The sequence below is a fragment of the Meleagris gallopavo genome, chromosome 3 (assembly GCF_905368555.1).
Source record: "Meleagris gallopavo chromosome 3, MGAL_WU_HG_1.1, whole genome shotgun sequence".
In the NCBI taxonomy this organism is placed as follows: Eukaryota; Metazoa; Chordata; class Aves; order Galliformes; family Phasianidae; genus Meleagris; species Meleagris gallopavo.
Window position 1 is genome coordinate 78,879,246 of NC_139406.1, and position 19,132 is coordinate 78,898,377.

General features: G+C 35.7%; 1 pseudogene; it reads right to left on the reverse strand.

The window, feature by feature from the left end:
- Positions 1-6,342: 6,342 nt before the first annotated feature.
- LOC146544783 (uncharacterized) lies at positions 6,343-17,617 on the reverse strand (annotated as a pseudogene).
- Positions 17,618-19,132: the final 1,515 nt, after the last annotated feature.

Here is a 19,132-nt window from a genome sequence, read left to right on the forward strand (position 1 = left end):
AAATTAAATCTATCACAGCCAAAACTGTGATACAAAAATTTCATTCATATTTTTAAATCCTTAGGATCGTCTGTATCTATGCTTAAAATGCATATTTAAAAGTAATTTGCATTTTTAAACTTACAATTTTCTTTTTTTCTTCATGATATTTTCTATAATGTTGGTTCCATTTCAGAAGCAAGTCTATCCCCCTTTTTTAAAAAAAATCTATCCTCAGCTTCAAAACATGTATTCTTAAAGCTGTTTCTTTTTCTTAAGTTTCATTACTTTATCTGTTTTTTATATAAAACACGAGTAGTAGATGTTTACTATTTAGAAAGGTATTTCATCTGATCTTTCCTATCACTTTTTGTACGTCTTCCACATTCTCTTGAAAAATTAGCAGTAACTCCTGTACATCAGCTTTCTTAGCAATTTTTTATCTATAACATAATTTCTAATATCAACCAAAAGAAATTTTGTGCTTTCTTTTCCTACTCTTTATTACATTCAAATTCAGGAATTTGGATGAATTTACAAAAAGAAAAATATATACATCTGTTGTGAGTGGCTTAATTTTTTAAATAAAACATATAATTTTTGAGATTGATTTTCTAATAAACTTCTGAAAGTATCAAGTCATGCCTTGGAAACTCATCCTAGTAGATTTGTTTTCTTCTTTGGATTTACTATAAATATGCATTTATACACTTAAAAGAAAAAATAACTTCAGAATCTTTTTCTGGTTAACATATTTAGATAAATCAATAATTTTACTTCCATGAGGGATGCCCCAAAAGTAATGACTCTTATTTTATTATGTTGGCACATGCCATCAGAGGCAGATATTGGTAGTATGGCAGTAGAGATTGAACCTTCCCAGAATTCTCCATTACACTGACATTTATTGGTGCTAGCTGAATGCTTACAGAAACCGAAGAGTGGATGTTAGCACAGTGAAGTGGTGAATGGTGCGTTTCAGCATTGACAACAGTGACATGAAACACAAGCCACATTCTGAATGAACATGTAGATTTTTATGAACATGGCGTACAGGTTTTTGTACATTGCTGATGAAAGTGCATAGCTAATGTTGGTGACTATGTTGATAAATAGTGTTATGTAAATGAGAATTTGCTCTCTCCAATAGTGTTATAGTTATTATTGTTGTATATCTCATAGATTCCATGGATATATATATAAGACATTACATTCTAAGTGGCCTATGTAAATTTCTTTTTAAGAATATGTGGAATCCAAAACATATATGTATGCAAATAGTACTGTTCTTTTCAAAGAATCTACAGCATAAAGGTTCTAGTTTAATATATCCTCTTAGCTCATGGAGAAGTAGCACATTATTTGATACCATTTTACAAATAAAGATCTTAGAAGAGTATCTGTTAGCAAAACCTTCTATTTGAGGTAATTCAGAACTTAAAGCATGACCCAGATTACATAGTCCTTTCCAAACACACAAAGTGCATTGGAGGAGAAAAAAAAAGTGTTATCTAATGTCTTTTTAGTGTCTTGAGAGATACTCAGTTTGATTCTTCTTGAGAAATGATATCTACTTGACTTGGCTTTCTTGACTTTCTCTCAGCAGAATAAATTTTCTTTGTAACTCATTAAACAGTAAAACATGTGTGGTTACAGAATAGAAGCTTATGATGTGAAAGTACAGAAAAAAGAAATTTTGTTGTGAAATAGTATCACCCATCAAACTAATATTGAACAATACTGTAGAAAAGTTTTTGCTCATTAATTGCTTTTTCCATCTAGTGAGATAGATTACAATTCTGAATAAAGAGAATTTAAGGTCAATGACTAATTTATGTGACAAATTTAACCAATCAATTAATTTAATAATTAATTAGATAAATAAATGGTGAGAACAATGTGCTTTCAAAGAGATATACAGTACATTTAAGTCAAGACAACATAAGATAACCCAGCTGAAATATTAAGCGAAGCTGGCTACTGATCTTGCGTACTGCCCATGGATCTTGTGACCTATTTCTCTTCTTAAGATCTAAATTCTGGGATATTCCCTTAATGGTAAGGGTTTGACTTAGATATTCTCATCCATGAGAACAGTGCTAATGTCACCTAACTCTGTATAATTGTTTATTATATTGGCATGCTAGAACAATTACAACAGAATTTGTGCATTTCTTTACTCCAAAGCTAATTTCATGGTATTCTTTTTATACTGTTCCAAGGTTAATAAGCGTTGAAACTTAACCAGGAAAAGTGATGCAAAAAACTGAAGCTGGAACAAAGAAAATCTCAGCTTTAAAAGGTTTTCTAAAGTTATCTGCAGAAGGTAGAACAGAACAGTCTCCATTCACGGCTGAAAGGGTTTTTGTTTTTTGTTTTTTGTTTTTTTTTTTGTTGTTATTTATATTATCTCTTAATATATGTTTGATTATCTATTTCATCTTTGCTTCCCCCACATCCACTTGATATGTTAGCTTACTATTGCTTTGAACACTTGAACAAACAAAAATTTTTAGCAAAATGGTTCTGTGATATGACCAGAGTGACAGGAAATGTTTTACTACTTCCTGTAGGCAGATGATCAAGATTCTTATAGATGCAAAACAAATGGTGCCAATCTACTAAGAGTTATTGTCCTCTAATTATTGGCCTCAGTTGTCTGTGCTATATTCTTGAAATATTCTTTTTTTCAGATTTTACAGTGGTTTCAAAAATAGCTTTAAAATTTCTACTAAAAGGATTCCTTGTCACTATACTATACTGCAATTAAACAAACAAACAACAAATCAAAATCCCAAAGAGGAAAAATATAAAAGCAGACAGTCATAAGTCAGACAGAAATTGAAGGTAAGTAAATCTACATGTGCTTCTCAATGGGAAAAAGCCTAATATTTCTCTTTTTATGTGAATAATTGTCTTTTAGAACAGCTACTAAAGAGTTTTGTTTGTTCTGTTTTGTTTTTTTCCACAGTGGATTCATCTTCCTTAAGGGATGGAGGAAAACATTTAAAATATAAAGATACAGCAGAGCTAGGAAAAATTCCCAAATATTAGATGTGATTATTTCTTCTAAACTCTCATTATGAGTCTGCCTTAGGGGACTTTTTTCACCTCTGAGGGACATACACAGAGAAGATCTTTAGTCTCTAGAAGAAGCCTCACTTCTAATTCTGAACAGAAAGAAAATCTCAAAGCTCTTAGAAATACATTCTTCCTGTCAAATATTTGGAAAAATTTATCATATTTCCTGAAGAATATGTTGACTTAGATAAAGGCAGAAGGATATAGTATTTAGAACTGAAATGACATTTTAATGGTTCAGAACAATGACACTTGAGTCTTCAGTAGTGGTCATTTTTGGCCTCAAATACCTAACAATATTTTTTGTTTGTGGTATCTTTCTCACAGGAGCCATGCTTATGCTTCCCTAACACTTTAATGTATTGTATTGGGATGGGAAGATATGATTTATCTGTACCAAAATCAACATACAGTCTTCTATATGTTATACATACACTGACTGATATTGTACTCCAAATAACAAATATATTTTTGTTGACAGCTAATAGTAAAAAGAACAATATAAAGGAACAACAGTAAAAAGAGCAATTTTCACAATGTAAAAAGTTATTAAACATAATAAAATATTCTTTTCTAGAGAAAAAGAAGAGAGAGAATTAAGGATATAATGGACTTTAAATAACATCTCAGTGGTAATAATATATAATTCCTTTCCATCCCTTCCATCATCAATGAAGCTTCAAAACATTGATCAAAGATGATGACTAACACTGCTGCTTAGGCTGCAGCACACTGTTATAATTCCTCACCCTCACCATAATTGTAGCATGAGCCAGCATGAAGATGAATATTTTGTCCTAGATGGTTTTTCATTCCAGACAGCCAGGACATAAGTTTGACAGAAATGAGCTGTATTAGAACATCAATGGCAATAGATCTATCATGGGCAGTTGCCTGAAATGGGTGAAAATACTCTGAACATTTTATTTACTATATAATATAAAAGCATTACTCACTGCCAGACCCTTGCTTCAGAGAGAAGTCATGTATTGCCTCAATCAACAGACTGCAAACTGAAGTGATCTGAAGTTAAACATATAAGCTGGTGACATAATGTGTTTATTACCTTTCTTAAATGATTAATATGATTTGTTATTAAAAATGCTAAATTTGAATGGTTCTATTGAATAAAACTTGATTATAAATTTTTCAAGTCTTACATGATGCTGATTCATCAGCACTAAAAGTGCTGTGAGAATTTTACATAACTGATTAATTACGCATATAGAAATAAGTAGGAAAAATAGGATTTAAAAATAAAGATAATGAGTTCCATTTTGATAATTTATATTAAAAAATGAGACTATTATTTAATTGAAAGCATTGCCATTCAAAAGATCAAGATTGAAAGAACAACATACCTAATTTTCTGGACAATAGAAAATAATTATTTGAGGATTTTTGCTTGCTGTTTTTTTTTTTTTTTTTTTTTTTTTTTTTTTCCCCCGAAGAAATCTGTTCACATTATTGTTGTCTCACTCCAATTTATAGAAGGGAGATGAGGTTCTTTTAATATCTGTATACCCGGCGTGAGATTAAGAAACAACGGTTCATATGTTAGTCCAACCAGTTTATTATAATCCTAATCAGGGAGACGGGGAAGGGAAGGAGAGCGATAGAAAAGATAGGAAAGAAGCAAGAATTGCGTAAAGCGGGGATAGTCACCACCAGGATCCAGGAGCAGTCCCATTGCACAACGTTTCGAAGGCCCGAAGCAGAAGCAGCAGGGAGGGGGAGAGAGCAGCAGCATGGCCGGCCTTGGGCAGCAAGCAGGTGGCAGAAGGAAGTCGTGGAGCCGATCCAGGAGAAAGCAGCAGGACTCAGGTAGCAGGCCCAGGAGAGTTCGCCAGCACGCAGGAATTCCGTGGTGAGGAATCTGATGGCAGACACCTTTATTCTTCTTCAGCATCGTGGTAGAGAGCAGAGCAAGTCCAGGAGTGAGAGGCAGGTTGCGAGGCTTCTCATGGCAGAAACCTCTTCTTCTTCATGAGGAATCTGCTGCCAGAAAAACCCCCTGTTCTTCTTCATGAGGAATCTGTTGCCAGAAAAACCCCCTGTTCTTCTTCATGAGGAATCTGTTGCCAGAAAAACCTCCCAGCCTCATGGTTTTCGATTCCTCTTTTATCCTTCTTCTTCTGCCAACGTGGCATTCCTGGGCGCTTGCGTAAGGGCCATGTGCAGCACCTCCTGAGATGGCCATCTTCCTGGAGATAAGTCCACACAAAAGACCGCTTTACGGCCATTTAGCTGCAGCTTATCTCTCTCCTTGCCCCTGGCCTTGTCCATGAAAGTTCTCCAGACAAAGGATTTCACAACCTTTGCCCAGGACTTGCCTGGACTCAGACAAGTCCATCTGTGTCCCCAGCAAGCTTTGAGACTATGATGTTAACAGAATAATATCTTACACCACCCCGTAACTCAAAGGTTGCTTTAAAATGGGACACAGATGATCTATGATGGTGAGAGAAGGATAGCAAGCATAAGGGTAAAGGAAGGAAGGGGGAAGGAAGTCAAAAGTTTCATACAATCATTACAAAAGATTCATCAGGGTTGTTTACAAATGTTGCCCTGATCTGCTTGACTTCCCCATAAGTAGAGGAGGTTACAAACTACATAGATGACACAACACATTGTATAAAACATGGAACCATACAAGAAACAAACATAAGAGTTGTAACAGTACAATATCAACTTGCCACAGACACCACTCTGTGACTCTTTAGGAGTGGTGACACGAATATTACGTAATGAATAAAAGGTAGAAAATGAAAAGGGACAACCATACATTTGACAATAATCATACATTTAACAATAACCAATAACAAATAAATATTACAAATAGAGGTACAACGTTACCACCCACAACAACTCAAAACATAGTACTTTTGCAACCAAAATACAAAATGTAATCAAGAGGTATATTCAGCATTCTAGCATGATCAGATTTTCAATACTTCTGTCATAAAACATTAGAGTACTTTCTGTGTTCAATCAAGGTCCACAGGAGTGTTCTGTAAAATAAAACAAGACACCAACTTGCCCTTTTTGGGGGCTTTGTTAATATGGTTAAAAAATGAGGGAATAATCCAGCAAGTGTTAATTTTATATTCTTTTTTCGGGGTGTCCTTAACTTTCCAAGGATATTTGTTAAGGGATTCCATTAAGGTTAGGGAAACTAGCCTCAGGTTAGCTGAGACAATCGAGATAAGTGTTTCTCTTTGTTGTGAGCTTTCTAATGCATCCACCCTTCACTGCCCCTACCCTGCTCACTTGGCAGGGGCGAAGACATCAGTTTTCTAATGGCTTGGATAGCCCTTCAGGTTCCCTGGGAGAGGCCCTAGGACCTGGGGTTTTGCTTTCCTCAGGATTCTTGAGCTTTTGTTCTGGCCACCACTTAACTAATTTCTCTAACCTGACTGTGGGTAATCCATTCATCAAATCTTTTGGAACACATTTTTGCCAGTCCAGTGTTCAGAGACACTTACGTTTATGATCAATGCTCCTCCTACCTGTTTTTATTGGAGATGAAGCCTTTTCAGTTCCATTAAGTTTTGGGCTAGGTGGCCTGGGGGCAAGACTGGCTGCTGCAAGCCTTACTCTTCTTGGCTCAGATTTACTGGGAAAAGAAACCACCAGCCTGTATTTTCTTCCATAGTTAATTAACTCTTGGGCTACCCCCCTCCACGTCCATAGTTTGTATCCTGACTGCAGATGGTTGGGGGTTATAGTTTCTTCTAACACTGCCCGGGTTCTTTCCTCCTGAGACATAGCTTGTATCCTTGCTTGTAATTGTATGCCTATGGGTTTAAGTGATTCCAGAAGCCCTCTAATTAAAGGGGTCATCCTCTCAGGATCAACGGGCATCATCATGGGCAATTCATGATGTGGCTGCAGCTTTCTATCATACATCGGTTGGAGACAAGCAGCCTTTTGAACGCTCTCTACTAATTGGTCAGTTTTTCCAGTAAAAGGGTCTCCCCTTTCTAAAGACCACCTGCCCAATAGGCAGCCCTTTGTGTTAATGACCAGGGAGCATGATTGTTAGCAGTAGTTAGAAATATTCCTGGTCCCCAGTAACCTTCTGCTTCCTTTTCTGTTAACCGGATCTGGTCACCACCAGTTAGACTAACCCTCCATACATATTCTGTTTCTGATTCCTTTGGAGAGCAGCTAAAGTCCCTTTTCAATTTAGCTAGCTCAGTGGCCAAGAATGAAATTTCCTTAACATTCATTTGAGGATCTAGATCCTCGCTATTATCGAAGGTATATTCGGTTTTTATCAAAGGACATAATGGAGCTACTGGAATTTCTAATTTGTCTAGTCTTTCCTTTATTTCTTGTAGTTCCTTGTGAGGAAAAGTTTTTTCTTGAGGCAAACTATGGGTGACAGTATCGCTAGTATCCTTACATGTTAACAGTTCCTTGAAAGCTCTGCAACAAAGCCGAATTCTGTTTCTCTCTTTCTAATTGCTCCTTGAGATTAACTATTTGATTCTGCAGAGTTTTTACCAATTCTGGTGTAACTCTAACTTCCTATACTTCCTATACACTTTTCATCCAAGAAGTGATGGTTTTACAACCATATAAATCTGAATAATTGTGGTTTGCACTTTTAAATTGAAATTCTTTTTTTTTCTCTAATTTTTCCTTTCATTTTTTAAATTGAAATTTGTCAACATGAAATTCCTTCACATACTACCATTGAAATGTTGTAAGTTTAACTCACATCTATCATGTTATATTAATGATATGAATATAGCACAGTTATGACTAACCTGAGAACTAATGACTCAACTTCTTAGACTGCTTTGAATATTTTCACTGATCCATATTTTTTTGTGTTTGATTTGCCTGATCAAGTATGACTAAAACAAGCAATGCACCCCTTCCATTTTTGTTCTCATCAACTTGACTGTCCGTTATACTTAAGTTAATAAACAGAAATAAAATGATGGCGCCTAGTTAATCTGCAATGCATCTCTATAGCACAGTTACTGAAACTGGACAGATATTTATTTGCTCTCTTATATAAATTTTCATTAGTTAATTGGATCAAGTAAGTCTATATCAAATCAAGAAAGAGCTCATGTTTGACAGATGACATTCACTCTTAGAACACAACACATCTTTTCTTTCCCAAGTTTTCCCAGGCTTCCTTTCCTTAATTATGAAATAAATGTTTAATTGATGGCTAAAAATGCTGTTCACAATTATTAAAATCAAAATTTTATCTTACTGAAAACTAGAATTTCCTTCTTTGGTAACTTTGAGAGAAGCTCTCATTTCACAGTTCAACACTTCTGATATAAGCATTTATTAGTTAATACTTACAAAAAATCTTTTCTTACTGTTGTATTACACTCTGACAAATTTTCACCCACACCTCCAAGCCTACAGAACAAATAGACAGAATTTTTAGTGGAATTTGTTGTAACATAACTTCTGAATAGTGTCATAACACTTCATAAGGGTATTTTCATTTCGACTATTATATATTGTACTCTAAATGTAGCACTGAATTGAAACTTTTTCATCTTATCTATACGGAATATTTTGGCCTTCTCAAACAAAAATGTTTTGGCAGGTCAAAATGTAATGCTTTAATTATTTTTTGTTTCACAAAAATACAGACATTTCATAGGATGTAAAGATGAGTATTTTCATCCAGCTCCACTGAGACCTTGTCTTAATATTTAATTAATATACTTTCCTGAGTAATATTGTAATAAACTCTTTGACATCTTTGAACCATGCTAATGAGTTGCTTAGTAGAAAACTTATAAATCACTTTCTTACATTACTACCATTCTCCGTTGTCTACCTTTGTATTTTCAATCATTACAGAGCAAAGTTGTTATTTATGTTTTACAGAAAATCTCAACTGTAGACATTTCATTAGGAAAAAACATACACACTAACATTACTGTCACTGAACTCTTTGAACAATAGTTCAGGCTTTTTTTATAGCTGCAATTCATGTATTTGTCCTCCATGAAGTGTTTATTATATTCCACATAAATAGTGTCCTCAAACAATGAAGTCTCTGTTCTCCCTGAAGTTTTGGCTGTTTATCAGCATTTTTCTGTTTTAATATTTTTTTATTATTTAAGTATTACCTCAGGGCTAAATTCCAGTGAGTTTTCTAAACTCACTCTCAAATTCAAGCAAGTTGATTTTTTTTGGCCCTCTTCCTTCTTACATGTATCATACTTAACTTTTCACTACACTATGTCTCAGGAGTAAATCAGATTAATTAACTTCTGTCCTATCTGGCTAATTGCTGCATCAATCTTTCAAATTTATGCGATGAAAATAATAATAATAAGATGTAAAAATTGTAGAATTTTCTTTTAAAGGGAAATTCAAGAGGTTGTTTTTCACCTTTTAATATCACTCGGATTCTGAATATATCTAATATTTATTGCTGTGAATGACATATTAAATGTCATTTTTGTTGTTGCTAAAAGCAAGCATTATGTTCAGGAAAAAATCTAAGAAATCACTGTTCTTTATGTTTATTCCTTATTAGAGGAATTCTATTTTGGAGTTTTAATTAGTAACTGCTACCAATACAAATAGAGGGAATAAATTTAAACCTCCACAGCATAGAACTTTCTGGTATTTTTCCTTAATGTTTTGTATTCTTTACAGTTGCTTTACAGCTGAGTGACAATTTCAAAGTGTCAGCAGGTATTTCCTGTTTAGTAGTGCATCCACTTAAAATACAGTGCACTGTGTAAGGTGGCAGACCTGGAAGATGTTGGGAACACATTAGAACTGTGGAAATTGCCCTCCAAGGATATCTGTTAGCAAAGCACAGCAGTTTGCTGACTATTCTACATTGTATTAAAAGCCTTCACACAAAAACAGTCACAAAAAAAATTGCAGTGGACGTAGGTTAAAATCTGTTTGCAATGGGATTTCATAGTAATCTTTCCTTTCTTGGAGAGTTCCCAAATAGCAGGTTATGATACTTGCAGAGATGTAGGCAGTATTAAGTGTTTCTTCTTCAAGATCCCTCACCTTGCCTGGAAGAAAAGCAAAACAGAGAGCACACAAAACCAACCAACCAATCAAAGAATTGTAACTTGGTTAGAGGGAGAAAGAAAGACAATGAGTGAACTTCAGGTTGAAACTGCAGCTGGAAAAAAGGAGAGTTAGGTTCCCACTGCTGATGGTGATGTCACTGTTCTGCATAAAGTAAAACAGTAGAAAAAGAAAGACCATCAATTCGTAACATCCCCTGGTCTGTAGTCTGTAGTACTTTCAAGGAAGTTATATGGTGCAGTTCACAACTTATGTGATATGATCTTGTGCCAGTCTGGATGAAAGTAGAGTCTGGTTTTCTTTATTTTCTTGCAACTTAGATACTAGATATTATCAAGCATGAAAATATCTAGCCCTTTCCCACGTTCAGACTAAAAATTCTTAAGATAAGGAATTTCTTGACCCTGCAGAAAATGAAACCATAAATGTATCTGGCACAACCTGACCTACATCTATAAGAAAGGCAGAAACTTAAGAAGCTGTAGGAAAGAAGTGTCAGGAGCTAAGTATAAGCAAAAGCGTAGAAATGGAATACCTGGTTGTTCTCCAGGGGAAAAAAAAAAAATAAAAAAATACTATTTTTATCAGTATTCTATATCATGACATCACGTGGCAAGCTGTTTTATGCTTAAGCACAGTGCCGGGTGCACTTCCTGTGTCCTGTGCTTCTAGCAGTCCCAGCTACTCTCATATGAGTTCTGGCACTCCAAGAGGAAGATACGGTGAGAAGTGATGGTCTACAATCCCCATAAGTCTCTGGTACTCCCCACATGATTTCTGATTCCAGGGCAGGGGGGAGGTCTCTCTTCCCTTCCAGTTGTCCAACAGTGAGCACCTGCTGATAAGGACTTGGACTATCTCTCTCCCATCTTGTTTTGGGTCACTTCATTTATTATTCATAATTATTCTGCATTATCTCATATTTCTTTTAATAAATTAGTTCTCTCACCTCAATCAATTTTTTTTTTTCTTTCCATATTTCCATATTTCCACTCCTCCTGCAGGGAGGGAGGGGTGTAGCACATTATCTCTTCAAACCACAACAAAATAATGACTAAGAGCGTAAGATCAATAAACTGGAACAAATGGTGAAGAGTTTAAATGGAAAAAAAGGTAGTGATTATAAGGTGAAGCAAAGTATATGATTGAGACTGTTTAGAGATCCCTGGTGAGCAGCCCTGGCCAGACCAGCACAGCCTGGAGCAGAACTATAAACCTGTTCTACAATCACAACACAGGTATCTGACTTTATTTTTGTGGTCAGGACAATTGGATTTTTTCACATAACATTGATGAGGACACAACAGAGATAGGACAGGGAACAGAATTAATAATCTTCCTAACAGTCTCTTTAGGACCTCACAGAAAATGAAAGATCTTGAGAGGGCCGGCTTAGAGGTCAGATTCTATCATAAGATGTCCAATGGAATATACAGAATTTTTATTTTTTTTTTATGATAAATGTCTTCAATAAAAGTTTAAGCTTAGAAAATTAAATGAATAAATTCATGACTGTCTCAAGATCTGTGTACCATGAAGTTCAGCAATGTTCTGACAGTTACGTAAGACTAACCTGTGCAAAGGTTGTGTCCTTTCAATGTAATAGTGTGATTTATTTGTTTTCTATAAAACTGTGGAAGTGGGATTTAGATATCCTGACTCATTTCAAAGGACTTTAAGAAATAATTTCCTATAGAGGTTATATGCAATTCTTTACTGTAAAACAATTCTGTTTAGAGGCTGATGAGTTCACTGATACTGGTGAGAGCATAGAAATCTCAAGTGGACTAAAATAAAAACTACAGGTGTTCTTTAATTCATGGTATTACAACACTTTGTAGCGCCTCAGAAGGTTTTAAACTGATAAACTCTTTAACACTGTAGCTGCAATGAAAAAGGAAAGTGGATTCCTCTGAAGTTTGCTGCCACAGCTGCTTGTCTATAGAAATTCTGTATGACTTACCATGATGCATGATCCTATGTTTAATATGGTTCAGAGGAACATCTTTCACAACTGATGCTTAGTTCTCCTGTTTGTATAAAAGACTTCTAAGAGTTCCTTTCCTCTGTAAGTCATAGCCATTATTCAGTTGCAGCCTGGACCTTCTAATATATCGGTGTAATGACAGTTCTCTGAATGCATACAACTCAATCGGGCATTTAACAGTGCACACTTCACTGTATTAATCATAAAGAATAACATTTCCATGCAGTGCTGTTTTAGAAGAAGGATATTTTGTCAAAGTTTAATCACTTACCACTAAAGTCAGAGCTATAAATTGACAGCACTATTCTACTGAAACATTTATGAGATCTGAACCACAGTCCTATTCTAATCTTCCCTTCTATCCTGAGAGCAGTCATGATTTTGTACATATTTTTTTTTTTTTTTTTTTTTGTGAAGAGGAAAGATTAGGTCTGATATAAAAAAAATCACACTCAGAAATACTTAACATGGTTATTATTTGAATTAGTTCGCAAACAAGAAGAAATCAGATTAACTTACTGATTGGAAAACTAACAACTATAATGTCTTGTGGTCTTCCCTATGGTTTGTTTGATGCCCTGATGTGTATTCAGTTCTACCAGCTGAGTGATCAACTTCAAATTATTATTTTTGTTGTGTTAGTATCATGGCACTAAAATATCTGTAAAAAAGTGACTTGTGTTTATTCTAGACAAATAAGCATCAGGATTATAAATTAAATTCTGCATGGAGTATTTAGTGTCAGTTCAAAATTCAGCTTGACTTTCTGACTCCAGGCTACAGAGATCAGACAGGTTTTTAAAAGGTAACTGATGATAGATCTACTGTTTTGTACCACTTTTGAAGTTATCTGTTCTTCACTCCATTTGGTCATTTATCTTTGTCATTTACATTCTCAAGGGGGAGATTTTTGACTATGTTCAGGATTACAGGATCACTATAATAATGCCAAATTTTTTTCCCACCCTTCCTCCCTTCCTTCACTAAATTCAGCTCAACCGAAGTTCAGAATCTAAGCCTGAATTTTTTGTAATCTGAACAAGTAAGTTCTGGGAATTACGAGGCATTAAAATTCAAACCACAATGTGTATTTTATAGTCATGTTAAGACAATGCCTAAGTTCAAAAACACTTAGATATAATGAGCAAACTAATCCCTGAAGCAGTTTCACTTCTGAAAAGCTATGACAATCTGGTGAATATCTTCCAACAAAAAGCAATATTTGCAGTATCTAATACAGCATAAGACAGCACAATGAGTTCTGACTAATGGAGACCTTATTAAAATTTACTAGTTTCTTGGCAATGAAAATACTGTGTTATGGTAGTGTAACAGACTAAGTAGCTAAGCTCCACAATGCTGCTCTCTCACATTCCTCCTGCTCAAAAGAACAAGAGGAGAAAACAGAGTAAAAAAAAAGATCATATATTTCAATCAGGACACAGAAATCATTCACTAATTGGTGTCATGAATTAACCACACTCAGAATAAGGGACATTAATATAATTTATTAATTATCGATAACACATTAGACCTACTAGTAGTTAAAACACACTAAACCTAGTTTCTTCCCCCATCCAGTCTCTTCTGTCTTCTCCCCTGAGTGGCACAGAGCAATGAATGTTTCAGTCATTCTATAACACTTCTTTTCTGCTGCTTCTTCACTCACACTCTTTTCTCCCCTTCCAGTGTGAGGTCCTTTCCATGAGATGCAGTTCTTCTCAAAATGACCCAAAATGGACTTCCCACAGGCTCCAGTTCTTCAAGAACTGCTGCAACATAAGTCTATACCACTGGACTTCTCCTTTGTAGATCCCAAATGGGCTGCAGTTCCTGCCAGGCCTCTTGCTCTACCTTAGTCTCCTTTCCACAGGCTGCAGTTCTGGCCTGTTATCTGACGTAGAGCAGCTCTTGAACTCTTCATAGAGACCACACCTTGCAGCACTCTCTGCTCTGCTATCTAAACCTTGCTACATTAAACAAATACACATGGTATGTCTTAAAAAATATATATTTATAGATTATAAACAATTTAACAAGCAAAAAATAAAACAAAAATTCTAATCTACAACATACCTTACCTACTTTAAAATCTTTTTTGTCTCTCATTATACAAAAAATAAAATAAAATAATAAAAGCCATAAGTATTAAATCATAAATGAGATTAAAATAGTAGTTGAATACTACATATATTCATTGCAATATTTTTTTGGAAAAGTTAGAGATCAAAATGGACCTACTATATCACTATATCACACATTTACTACAGAACGAAGTAACTAATCATAGTTCATAGTCTCCAAACAAGAACAATATGGTTACATGTATAAATTTATTTATTTGTTTATTTTTGAATTAGCGAACTTCAATATAAGGTTGAAATAATACTAATTAAGGTATGAGGATTCTATGGGATGGGCCTCATGCTGTATGTGTGTAAAATTAATAGTTCATAACAGTTTGGGATCTTAGTCATAGAATTATAGAACCATAGAATGGCCTGTGTTGAAAAGGACCACAATGATCACCTAGTTTCAACCCCCCTGCTATGTTCAGTGTTGCCAGCCACTAGATCAGGCTGCCCAGAGCCACATACATACTGGCCTTGAATGCATCCAGGGATGGGCATCCACAACCTCCTTGGGCAACCTGTCTATTGCCCTTATTTATATTTGGATATAACTTTTCAGATTATCTTCCCAACCTCTTTGCTGCAACGAATAGTTTTCTCTGAGCAAGGACCACACTAGAGCTTCCTTATCACTGTAGCCATGAGGAAACTTGACAAACAGAGAATGATAATCATGACTTCTTCCTTTTCTTTTCTTTAAAGACCTATGCAGTGTTTGATGTTACTGAGAAAACTGAGCAGATGCATGGTATTCAGTATTGTTTAGAGCTAGAAGCAAACTGCTGAACTGTGGGGGTGGTGAAGAAAAAGGAAAAAAAAAAAACAAGCATTTGTGATAGAATAATATAATTTCTTGGCTGAAGCAGTACAGCTATATATTTTGTTTTAAATACAGCTTCTTTCTTAGTAATATAGATACATTTGTTAAAGCCTTGCTTAATATTCAAATAGATTTAAATAATGCACTGATTAATGTTTTAACCTATGAATCAATGAAATAATCACCTTTTTACATCTGGCTGGTGATGCTGTGTTTAATGTATCCCAAAATATGCTTTGCTCTCTAGGCTTCCAGGGTGCATCGATGGCCCATTGAAAAAATACTTTCAGCCGGCACTCCAAGACCATTTTCTGTATGACGGCTCTTCAACCTCTCATCACCTAATCTGTACCTAAGTCTGGCATTGTGTCATATGTTTCAAGAAATTGCCTGAGCTAACTTCAGTTGCAGAGTGAAATTATGGAATCTGCAGTCTTATGATGCTCTTTGCTGTAGTCAGTGAGAGAGGCTGCAATGCATTGACTGTTATATAACAGAATCACAGAATCACAGAATGGCCTGGGTTTGAAGGGACCTCAAGGATCACTAAGCTCCAACCCCCATGCTATAGGCAGGGCCACCAACCTCCACATTTAATACTAGATCAGGCTGCCCAGGGCCCCATCCAATCTGGCCTTGAACACCTCCAGGAATGGGGCATCCACAACCTCTCTGAGCAGCCTGTTTCAGCACCACACCATTCTCATAGAAAAGAATTTTCCCCTGACATCCAAACTAAATCTTCCTTCCTTCAACTTCAAACCATTTCCCCTTGTCCTGTGTTATCTACCCTTTCAAAAAGTTGACTCCTCTCCTGTTTTTAGGCTTCCTGTAGGTACTGAAAGGTGGCCATGAGACAGGTTAGTTTTACTGTACTGATGATGTGTTGTTGAGCTAGTTACAATGAGGTCAGCTGTCTTTTCTCCAGGCTGAACAAGCCCAACTCCCTCAGCATGTCTTCATAGGGGAGGTGCTCCAGACCCCTGATCATTTTTGCTGCTCTCCTCTGGACTCTCTCCAACAGCTCTCTGTCTTTCTTGTACTGGGGGCTTCAGACCTGGACAGTACTCCAGATGGGGCCTCATGAGAGCAGTGTAGAGGGGGACAATCATCTCCCTGTCCCTGCTGGCCACCGCTCTTCTGATGGAACCCAGGATACCATTTGTTTTTTGAGCTGCAAGAGCACACTGCTGGCCCATGTTAAGCTTTTCATCCATCAAGACCCCCAGGTCCTTCCCTGCAGGGCTGCTCTCAAGGACCGCTCCTTCTAGTCTAGTATGGATGTCTAGGATTCCTCTGGCACAAGTACAAAACCTTACACTTTGCTGTGTTGAACCTCATCAGATTCACCTGGGCCCAACTTTCAAGCCTGTTGAGGTCCCTCTGAATGGCATCCCTTCCTTCCACCATGTCAGCTGCACTACTCAGCATGGTGTTATCAGCAAACTTGCTGAGGGTGCCCTCAACTCCATCGTCAGTATCATTGATAAAGATGTTAAAGAGCACCGGTCCCAAGACAGACCCCTGTGAGATGCCGCTTGTTACCAGCTTCCACCTGGACATAGAACGATCATTAATCACCACTCTCTGTCTGCAGCCTTTCAAACAATTTCTTATCCATCAGATGGTACACCCATCAAATCCACATCCTTCCAATTTGTAGATAAGGATATGGTAGGGGACCATATCAAAGGCCTTGCTCAAATTCAGGTAAATGACATCAGTCATCTTCCCCTTGTCCACCAATGCTGTCACTGCATCATAGAAGGCCACCAGATTGTTTAAGCATGACCTTCCCTTGGTGAAGCCGTACTGGCTGTCTTGGATCACATGCTCATTCCTCACATGATCAAACATGTCGTCCAGGAGGATCTGTTTCATGATCTTCACAGGCACAGAGGTGAGACTCACTGACCTGTAGATATGGAATTATTTTTTTGGTCTATGTTTGACTTCAGCTCAAGCATCTAAGCACAAAGCATCTGCTGAGATGACGAATTGTGGCACTAAAATTGCCGGTGAATTCCTCTGGATTGATTCAGAGCAGTAAGAAGATAGACATTTTTTTCTGTTTTTCATGCCACAATAAGAAAAAATCGTAGCCAAACTTCTCTGAGAGTTCCTAAGTTTGATACAAAAAGTACAAGTGATGGCAAAAGGTTTAAGAAAGTTTTTATTTAGTCAGAGTATGTAATATATCTCTAATAGAAATCCTTTCAAGTATTCATTAGCACAGAAGCCAGAGATTTTTAATTTACTTATTTATTTATTTTTATGAATCAGAGCACTGTAGATTCATGTAGGCAAAGAATTTTTTTCTCCTTCCTTTTGCGTGCTTATGATTTCAATTAATTATAAGAACTCATATCGAGTACCTTGCATTCAGTCTTTTCCTACATTATAATGGCTCTTGAATATTTCTTTCTAATGTATGACATTCATGATTTTAGTATGCAGTTATAGTAAATGGAGACATACATTTTGCATTTTAAGCTTCTAACAGGACTGTCTTTTTACAGAGCAGCTCACCAATTGAATATTAATATCATACTTGGTAATTCGGAAACACATGGTGAATTTCCATCATCTGTGAATGTCTGTTTAGCAAGTACTTAATATTCAGGCAAAGAGCTTGGTTTCTGTATCTACAATTATACTTAGAGTCTGAATGACTTACCAGTGAGACTCAGTAGCAGTCAACACCCTTACATTCATTCCTTTAGAATGTTGCAAGCTACTGTTATGAGATTTTCCGTTATTTACAATCTGTGTTGTATAAAACTGCAAAATGTCCTGTACCTCATAAATTTATATTTTTTTATTGAAACCTAAGGCATATTAAGGAAAAAGAAAACATTTTCAGTTGTTTTTAACATTAAAATTACCAACTAGTTTTAGCAATTGTGGAGTTTTTTACATCTGCTTTTCCTTAGATTCAAACTCTTGTAAATACATTGAATTCACTGATACAGTGTTTCAGTAGTTGAATATTTATTGAAAAGTGAGCCAAATTCATACTTCTCTGCTTCTATATTTCTTAATGTAGTACAGTCTTGTCTTTCCTTTTTTCTTCTCTTCCTTGAAATTCCAAATGAAATTAGGGAGTGATATTGCCAGAGGTCCCAATTAGCACAGGACCATAATTATTTGTAGCTATACTGATAAAATTTCTTCTCTATTTAAATAATTATTTCCAAAATTTTTGACAAGATTTTCATTTCAGTCAAAGGCAATGGCTTTATAACATTAATAACACAATGGATATAGTTCTTTATCATTTTTCCTAATACATTGTGACACAAGAAACCTTGTAGTTATTCAAAACATAGCACACAGAGGCTATCTGGTGCCTTTTATGTTAACTTGATACTACAATTTCTACTGCTGATGTCCAGTTGAGGAAATATAGATGTTCTAAGAAGACATTCCACATCTTGTTCTTTATATAATTAAGAGCTAATATTGGGAAGTCGGTTCTTACGTAAGAACAGTCCTGCTCTGATGCCCATATTTTTAATACCAAAGAAGATACAAAAAAACTACAAGCATTTGAATTATGGATGCATAATTTCTAATACAAATGTAAGTATTCAATCTCTTTACTATATAGAACAGATATTTATACAGTAACTTCAACAATACAAACGTAAAAAAGAGATACCTTGTTGTAAAGTATCTTTTTAATCTACCACAAAACACTCTCAAAATACAACAGTGTACCATCTAACCTACTTTGACAGTTGACAGATTTGTGTGTGGTATGCAGGAGTTAAACTGCCTAGCATACTCTTGTAAGCTCAGAATGTTTTGTTTAAGAGTCTGCCTGCAAAGAAACTAAAATACAGGAACACAGACGAAATACTATTTCTCAAAAAAGAAGAAAGAGACCAAAAGTGTATTATAAATTGTTACATTTAATTTTGGGGTCCAATTTTTTTTCTTCAGATTACAGCTGTGAAAAGAGTTAGATTCTGTTCACTGTGTTTATGTCCATTTTCAAAATATACTGTAAAATGTTTTAGCTACCAATTTTCCTTAACTGAATCTATCAATCAAATGTAATCTATGTGCTACTACATCAGAAAT